Source organism: Bos indicus x Bos taurus, chromosome X, assembly GCF_003369695.1.
Source record: "Bos indicus x Bos taurus breed Angus x Brahman F1 hybrid chromosome X, Bos_hybrid_MaternalHap_v2.0, whole genome shotgun sequence".
Classification (NCBI taxonomy): domain Eukaryota; kingdom Metazoa; phylum Chordata; class Mammalia; order Artiodactyla; family Bovidae; genus Bos; species Bos indicus x Bos taurus.
In genome coordinates, this window is record NC_040105.1 from 101,478,154 (window position 1) to 101,487,499 (window position 9,346).

General features: G+C 41.4%; 1 pseudogene; it reads right to left on the minus strand.

The window, feature by feature from the left end:
• Window positions 1-2,287: 2,287 nt before the first annotated feature.
• Window positions 2,288-7,074, minus strand: LOC113888126 (annotated as a pseudogene).
• Window positions 7,075-9,346: the final 2,272 nt, after the last annotated feature.

A 9,346-nucleotide genomic window follows, 5' to 3' on the forward strand; every position in this document is an offset into this window, starting at 1 on the left:
TCTAGGCTTCCTTGGGTCAATTTCTATTAACTTCTTCCCCACATCCCTGTGTAGGATTATACTTTTCTATTTCATTGTCATGCTTCATAATTTTTTGTTGAATACTAGATATTTTAGATAACATATGGCAGCAACATGGATAACAATACCTACTACCTCCTGTTAGAGGAGTGTTGTTGCTATTGGTTGATTAATCATTTGTTTGTTTTATGCTTTGACTGAAGTAATTCTGTGAAGTCTATTTTCCTCACAGGGTGGTGACTCTGATATTCCTGTTCAAAACTTTTTTCTTATGTTTACCTGCTAGCTTGGCTACCCAGGTGTCACTCCTGTGTTCAGTTCAGTTCAGTTCAATCGTTTAGTTTTATCTGACTCTTTGTGACCCCATGGACTGAAGCACACCAGGATTCCCTGTCCATCACCAACTTCCAGAGCTTGCTCAAACTCATGTCCATCGAGTCGGTGATGCCATCCAACTATCTCATCCTCGTCCCCTTCTCTTGCCTTCAAACTTTCCCAGCATCATGGTCTTTCCTAATAAGTTAGCTTTTTATATTAGGTGGCCAAAGTTTTGGAGCATCAGTCCTCCCAATGAATATTCAGGACTGATTTCTTTTAGGATTGACTGGTTTGATTTGCTTGCAGTCCAAAGGACTCTCAAGAGTCTTTTCCAACATCACAGCTCAAAAGCATCAATTCTTCAGTGTTCAGCTTCCTCTATGGTCCAAGTCTCATATCCATACATGACTACAGGAAAAAACAGAGCTTTGACCAGATGGGCCTTTGTAGGCAAAGTAATATCTCTGCTTTTTAATATGCTGTCTAGGTTGGTCATAACTTTTCTTCCAAGGAGCAAGTGTCTTTTCATTTCATGGCTACAGTCACCATCTGCATTGATTTTGGAGCCCGGAAAATGAAGTCTGACACTGTTTCCACTGTTTCCCCATCTATTTGCCATGAAGTGATGGGACCAGATGCCATGATCTTTGTTTTCTGAATGTTGAGCTTTAAGCCCACTTTTTCACTCTCCTCTTTCACTTTCATCAAGAGGCTTTTTGGTTCTTCTTCGCTTTCTGCCATAAGGGTGGTGTCATCTGCATACCTGAGGTTATTGATATTTCTCCTGGCAATCTTGATTCCAGCTTGTGCTTCAACCAGCCCAGCATTTCTCATGATTTACTCTGTATACAAGTTAAATAAGCAGGGTGACAATATACAGCCTTGACATACTCCTTTCCCAATTTGGAACCAGGGTGTTGTTCCATGTCCAGTTCTAACCATTGCTTCTTGATCTGCATACAGATTTCTCATGAGGCAGGTCAGGTGGTCTGGTATTCCCATCTCTTTAATAATTTTCCACAGTTTGTTGTGATCCACACAGTCAAAGGCTTTGACATAGTCAATAAAGCAGAAGTAGATGTCTTTTTGGAACTCTCTTGCTTTTTTGATGATCCAATGGGTGTTGACGATTTGACCAACTTGAACATCTAGAAGTTCACAGTTGAACTGTTGAACTTCAACTGTAGTGTTGAAGCCTAGCTTGGAGAATTTTGAGCATTATTTTGATAGCGTGTGAGGTGACAGTTTGCAATTGACAAGCTATAATTGATATTGTTTTATGTTATAAAAATACTAGTTTTTTTCACTTATTATGTTTATAGGCATTCACTGCTTGAGTCAAGGTTAGGCTTGTTAAGTGATTAAAGGCAATTTTCTTACAGCAGCATGTACTTATTTTATTCTAAAAGAATGAAATGCATAAAGTTTTTGTTGTTGTTGTTGCTTGTAACCTGTAAAATTGAGTTATTTTGCTGATGTAAAATAGCAATAACTCACTTGAGGACCATGCTACCTTCTGAAAATGCCATATACCTGTTTCTTAAATGTGTCAAAGCACCTGATAGACTTTTTAAGAGCTGAAGGGGCAAGTGATTGACTCATTTTGGATAACAGGTGCCTTCCTAGGGCCACAGCTGAATGTGCTGGGAAGCAGCCATGGAGAAAGGCAGCACAAGCAGATGGAAACAAATCTTTTATTTAAAGGCAAAATGCCCAAATGACTTTCTGGCATGGCTAATTTCTACTATCACTTATTAGCTTATATATGATCCCCTAAACTCATTATTATTTTTTTTTCCTTAAGGGGCTGATTTGGATTGACTTGTTGAGAATGGTGTCTATCATCTATTAGGTCATGAGAAAGATTTCTGTGGTTACATGTAAACTTATGATAGGTCTGCAGCAGAAGAGGTGAAGAGGGTAGTGAAGAAGTCAGCCACAGTCTGGTCTATGTGAAGGTCACACCAGCTTCATTGTACACCTTGAAGACTTTCTCAATGGTGTTGACATAGGCAGCTGTTCTCAGGTCCAATCCCAGGTTACATTTCATGACTGTGTGCATGATTTGCCTGGCAGGGTGCTCCATGGTGTAGCTAAGCCAGAGTGCACAATGTCTTTGTCAGATATCCAGTCTTGGAACTCTGCTGTAGGTACAATAAGGAATAGTTCCACCATATTTTCCAAATTTCTTTTCCAAACTCTCTTGAACAAACATGAGCAAGTGGTAGTTAGAATCCCTTTCATATTTGAAGTTCAAATGGCCATAGCTGACATGATTTCAATTCTTTAGCTACTCAAAGTAAAATACTGTCACTACTCCAGCATTCAAGTAGAGATCTGGAAAAACCATGATGTTTCTCTCTAGCAAAATCGTATCAGCTTCTGGAGTTGTTGGTCCATTGGCACCTTCAGCAATGATCTTGGCTTTGACTCTTGGTGCATTGGACTTGGTCAGCTGCTTTTCGCTGGCAGCAGGGATGTCACAGTCAACCTCCAAGATTCTCCTTTCATAGATCTTTGCTTTGGGGAAGCCCAGGATTGTTTCATGTTGCAATTTGAAGTATTCCAGTTCCTTTTGTTCAATACTATCTGGATTCCATATGCTGTCATCAGACTCACAAACAGCAACACATTTAGCACGAAAACGATGTAAATATCTCATAGAGTACAGGCTCACATTGCCAAATCCCTGAACGGCAAATGTTTTATCTCCAAATCCTGGTGTCATTCCTAAAATACTCATGTAAGAAGATTCATTGATGCAGTTTTCAATTCCATGGAAAACTCCCTGACCAGTAGCAGAGATCCGTCTGTGGATTCCATGCTGACTGATGGGCTTACTGGTAATACAGGTATGGGCATTAACACCAGAGTGCCCTATAGTGCTACCATGGGTGTCAGCAATCCAGGACATCTCCAGTTGGCCTGTGCTCATGTCTGGGGCAGGCGCATCAATGCCAGGACCAATAAAGCCCTTCTTGCCAGCTCCATGGTGAACCTCCTTGTGATCTTTTCCAATTCATTATCAGTATAGTGCTTGGGATTGACCTAAACATCAGCTTTGACAACCCTAAATGGCACATCAACCACTGCACACTTATATGTTATCAGATAAGCCAGAGCTTTAACTTTATCTACACTCACATCAGTGCTATAATGGATACCTTCCTTGCAGGGCATGCGGTGCTGGCTGTGCTGGGCCCAGTAGCCCTCAATGACTTCCCAGGAGCTGTCGTCATGCCGGATGTGGAAGGACAGGCTCAGCACATGATCGCAGGGCTTGATGAAGTGCAGGATGCCATGCACCAGGTTCTGCTTCTGCTCCTCGGTCTCCTGGGTCTTGAGGTCCTCCACCAGCTTGTCCTCCATGATGCTGGCACTACGGTCGAAGAAGCCCTCCACCATATTGAAGAAGCTGAGGTCATCCTCGCAGTTGGCCACCACCTCGCTGTAGTGTCACTGAGCGGATGGCACAAGCCCTGGCTGCAGGGCACTGATGGCTGCAGCATGCTGCCCCACAGGGCCAGCCCAGCAGCGTGGTGGAGTCAGTAGCCACAGAATCCAGGGCAGCAGGCTCGACACGGGACAGCAGCAGCACTTCACCAGGCACTGGTGCATGGTGACAGGATGGAGATGCTCTCTCATGGAGAAGAGGCACAGGCCTGTGAGAATCATAGACTCAGAGATGGACGGAGGGAGGAAGGGCCTGGGGTCGGCTGCCCTTTTAAGTCACAGCTTCCTGCATTGGCTATTGAGTTTTAAGCCAGCTTTTTCTTCTCTTTCACCATCATTAACACACTCTTTAGTTCCTCTTCCCTGTCTGTCATTAGAGTGGTGTCATCTGCATATCTGAGGTTGTTATTTTTCCTGGCAATCTTGATTCCAGCTGGAGATTCATCCAGCCTGGCACTGTCTCACATTTTTCTTTTTAAATAAATATATTGGTATAAAATTTATATATGATAAAACTCATTTTAGACTACTGTTCAACAACTTCTGACAAATGTATATATTAGTGTAATCATCACTATGATCACGATATAGAATACTCCTACTAACTCCAAAACTTTCCTCTTACTCCTGTGTTTTCAATCTGCCTGCCTCTACTCTTAACCACAAGCAAGAACTGATGAAGTTTCTAACATCCCAATTTTGAAACTAATTTCTTTATGTACACATAACAGCAATGAGGATCAATTTTTAAAATTCCTTAATAAAATTGTCTCTAACATTTTAAATTAAATAAGAAAATCAAAAAATCTGCTGTAAATTAAAAAGTTTAAGAAAATGTATATACTTCATTGTTCTTGATTATGAATAATATTCTAAAAGTATTACAATAACATAAATTATAAAATAATGTCAGGAATAATACTAAACTATAATACCACATTTTACATTTTTTTGGTCTAAGGCTTGGATCCACATTTAACTTTAAATATCCATGAGAACCAAGTCTTTTACTGAAGTTGATATTTCCAGTACCTAATACAGTACAGCACAGCCAATGTTCAAAAATTGCTTAGTTACTGATGTAGATCCGCTGCTGCTGCTGCTAAGTTGCTTCAGTTGTGTCCGACTTTGTGCGACCCCATAGATGGCAGCCCACCAGGCTCCCCCATCCCTGGGATTCTCCAGGCAAGAACACTGGAGTGGGTTGCCATTTCCTTCCTCAGTGCATGAAAGTGAAAACTGAAAGTGAAGTCGCTCAGTCGTGTCTGACCCTCAGCGACTTCACGGACTGCAGCCTTCCAGGCTCCTCCATCCATGAGATTTTCCAGGCAAGAGTCCTGGAGTGGGGTGCCATTGCCTTCTCCGACTGATGTAGGTAACTAGATCCAATTTTATGCTGAAACTGAGTAGCTCCTAGACCTGTTCCAATTAACAAGTTAAATAACTGTTGAAGACTCAAACACCATTTTAAAAATGCTGTACAGGTAACCCAATCTTTAATAATTTTAGAGGTTTAACCAAAGAATGTTAAGAAAAACTAAAATGCTGATAACATGGAATAGTGGCTTTTTAGCCTACCATTTCCAAAAAATAAATCATTCTTAAGTTGTTAAATACTTTGATTTCTGCTTTTGTTGCTTGTGGTTTCAGTATCACTCAAAAAAAAAAAAAAAAAATCATTGCCAAGATGAATATTGAGGGGCTTCTTTCCCTGTTTTATTCTAGGAATTTCTTATTACCAGGTCTATGTTTAAGTCTTAGATCCATTTCAAATTAATTTTTGAGTGGTGTTAGATAAGAATAGAGTTTCATTTTTCTGCATGTATTTATCTCATTGTCACACCATTATTGGAGAAGGAAATGGCAACCCACTCCAGTATTCTTGCCTGAAAAATCCCATGGACAGAGGAATCTGGTGGGCTACAGTCCATGAAGTCACAAGGAGTCAGACATAACTGAGCAATTAAGGACAGGGCAGCTATTTTAAAACTCTCACTCTGATAATTCCAGCCTCCCTGGCATGTAGTTCTGATGCTTGCTCTGCTCAAAGCATATATATATATATATATATATATTTTTTTTTTTTTTTTTTACTTTTTGTGTAATTTTTTTCTTGACAGCCATACATGATGTATCAAGTAAAAGGAACTACTAATAGTACTTTATTAATGGGATTCTTAGTTTTAAGAGAAGAGAAAGAATTCTATAGTTTTATGATTAGGTTTCAGTCTTCTAGTGAGCTTATGCTTCTAGACTGTGAACTTCACAAATTTCTTTTTTTTTTTTTTCTATTCCCTTAGGTTGGACAGAATGGCTAGAGTGGACTGGAGTTGGGTATTTTCCTTCCTTCAGTATACTCTGATAATATCCCAGTAGGCTATGTTCCCCTTACCTAGTTTCCCCAGAAGGCTTGCCTTTTTATGAAGAAGGACCTCTGGGGTATTGTAAAATGGGTCTTTTTCTCCTCCCACTGCCAGAAGCATAAGTTGATTTTCTCTAATAATTATTATGAAAACTTGGCCTCCCATCTGGATATAAATGGAGAAGAAAACGGCAAGCCACTCCAGTATTTTTTTCCTGGAGAATCTCCATGGACAGAGGAGCTTGTCAGGCTACAGACCATGGGGTCACAGAGTTGGACACAACTTAGCTGCTGAACATGCACACTGGATGTAAAACTTACAAAATATGGGGGCTATCCTGTGAGAGTTGGACTGTGAAGAAGGCTGAGCACCAAAGAATTGATGCTTTTGAACTGTGGTGTTGGAGAAGACTCTTGAGAGTCCCTTGGACTGCAAGGAGACCCAACCAGTCCATTCTGAAGGAGATCAGCCCTGAGATTTCTTTGGAAGGAATGATGCTAAAGCTGAAACTCCAGTACTTTGGCCACCTCATGTGAAGAGTTGACTCATTGGAAAAGACTCTGATGCTGGGAGGGATTGAGGGCAGGAGGAGAAGGGGATGACAGAGGATGAGATGGCTGGATGGCATCATTGACTCGATGGACATGAGTCTCAGTGAACTCCGGGAATTGGTGATGGACAGGCAGGCCTGGCGTGCTGCAATTCATGGGGTCACAAAGAGTCAGACATGACTGAGCAACTGATCTGATCTGATCTGATCCTATGAGAGGATCAGTCTGCATTTTTAACTGTTAGAATTGACCATGTTGAGCCTACAGTAATTCATCAATTTAAGATTTCCTACCCTGGAATAGTTTCGAGGCAGTTTCTGCTCCTGAGGGTCTATTCTGATAAACAGTGACTTGCCGGGAGCGGGCATATTGCATATTGAGTGCATATTGCATATTGCATATTGAGTGCAGCACTTTGCACAGCATCATCTTTCAGGATCTGGAATAGCTCAACTGGAATTCTATCACTGCCGGGAGCCAGCGTGAGGAACTCCACCCATGACAAAGGTCATGAGGAAGGAGGCTCGGCATACACAAAGGCGGGATCGAGCTTCAGGAGTCCCCCTGGAAATTCTCGAGCTTATACCCCCAAAACCAGAGTCTGCCTACTTTCTGCTTTGTGCTTTCACCTACACCTCTGACTTTACGGGGGGCTGTCCCCCACTACCTCTCTGAAAAAAGAGTTAGCTTGCAGCTCCAGTTAATAATTCCTGGGTGTGACAGTGTTTCAACCTACAAACTCCTTTGGAAATCCTCTAGCCTGCCTGAATAGGTTTTTCCGGCCACATGTGATTATTCAGAGCCTCCCAACTGTGAGAGGCAGGAGATGTTCTAAACTGTCTAAACACAGATTCTTTTGAGTAGTTAAAAGATTGATTAGAAATTGTATTGGTGAAGGGATTTTCACTTGTTGGGCCAATGTTTGCTGCTAAGTCTCCATATCCCTTACCTGCTGTGTCCCTGGCAGTGTATTGATTAATATAATTGGTGTAAGTAGCTTTAATGTTTGTAACCTGGGACCCTTGAGTTAATTCTTTTTCTTGTTATAGCCCACCACACCTTTGCTCTGTAGGAATGCAACTTTATCTAATGCTTTTGGAGGGTGGCTCCTGACCAATCACCTTTAGAGAAAAATAAGTTTTCTGTAGAAAGGGTCTTAAAATGTTAACAGGCCTCTGGGCCAGAAGATGATGCAAATCACCCAAGCTTTTGCATATGATAAGTTTGCAGGAAGAAAGCCTGGCTTGCTGCATGACTCTACCCCTTCCCCCATTATCCTCTATGCATAACTTAAGGTATAAAAACTACTTTGGAAAATAAACTGCGGGCCTTGTTCACGGAAACTTGGTCTCACCATGTTGTTCTTTCTCTTACCTTCTGGCTGAATTATTCAGCCTCTTTTCTCCACTGAATTTCCTCACTGAGCTATCCTCATTCTATTACTCTTTATATCCTTAATTAATGTTTAATTAAGCAGTTGTTTCCTGATCTTCGCCTATGCCGTCTCTCCTTCGAATACCCTGGATCAGCCGGGGCTGGTCCCCGGCAGTGACTCTTCCAGTATTTGCCTTTCTCTCCAACTTTGGGAGTGGCAGTTTGCCCTGTGTCTCCTCCTCTTTTATAGATCCAGGAAGAGTTGACTTTTCAGTTTGTAAGGATGGAGTGGCAACTGCCAAGCTCTTTACGTAAGCAATCAGAAATCATCAGTTTGAACGTATAGTGAGAGCAGAAGGACAGTAAGGGAAAAGCTCTAAGGGCATAGTTTTCTTTTCTAGAAGTTCTAGTTTTACAAAAAAGTTTTCTCTCTCTCTGCTTATCATGAAGATGAACCTCAGAGCTCAAATTATCTTAGTGTACAACACTATGATTTTTTTAAACTTTTCATTTTTTGAGCTTCTTGTATTCTAGTTTTCAAGACTTACTTCAGTTCAGTTCAGTCACTCAGTCATGTCTGAATCTTTGAAACCCCATGAACTGCAGCACACCAGGCCTCCCTGTTCATCACCAACTCCTGTAGTCTACTCAAACTCATATTCATTGAATCGGTCATGACATCCAACCATCTCATCTTCTGTCATCCCCTTCTTCTCCTGCCTTCAATCTTTCCTAGCATCAGCATTTTTTCAAATGAGTCAGCTCTTCACATTAAGTGGCCAAAGTATTGAAGTTTCAGCTTCAATATCAGTCCTTCCAATGAACACTCAGAACTGATCTCCTTTAGGATGATCTGGTTGGATCTCCTTGCAGTCCAAGGGATTCTCAAGAGTCTTCAACACCACAGTTCAAAAGCATCAAGTCTTCGGTGCTCAGCCCTCTGTATAATCCAACTCTCACATCGATACATGACCACGGGAAAAACCATAGTCTTGACAAGATGGACCTTTCTTGGCAAAACAATGTCTCTGCTTTTTAATATGCTGTCAATGTTGGTCACAACTTTCCTTCCAAGGAGTAAGCGTCTTTTAATTTAATGGCTGAAGTCACTATCTGCATTGATTTTGGAGCCCCCCAAAAGAAAGTCAGACACTGTTTCCCCATTTGTTTGCCATGAAGTGATGGGACTGGATGCCATGATCTTCGTTTTCTGAATGTTGAGCTTTAAGCCAACTTTTTCAGTCTCCTCTTTCACTTTCATCAAGA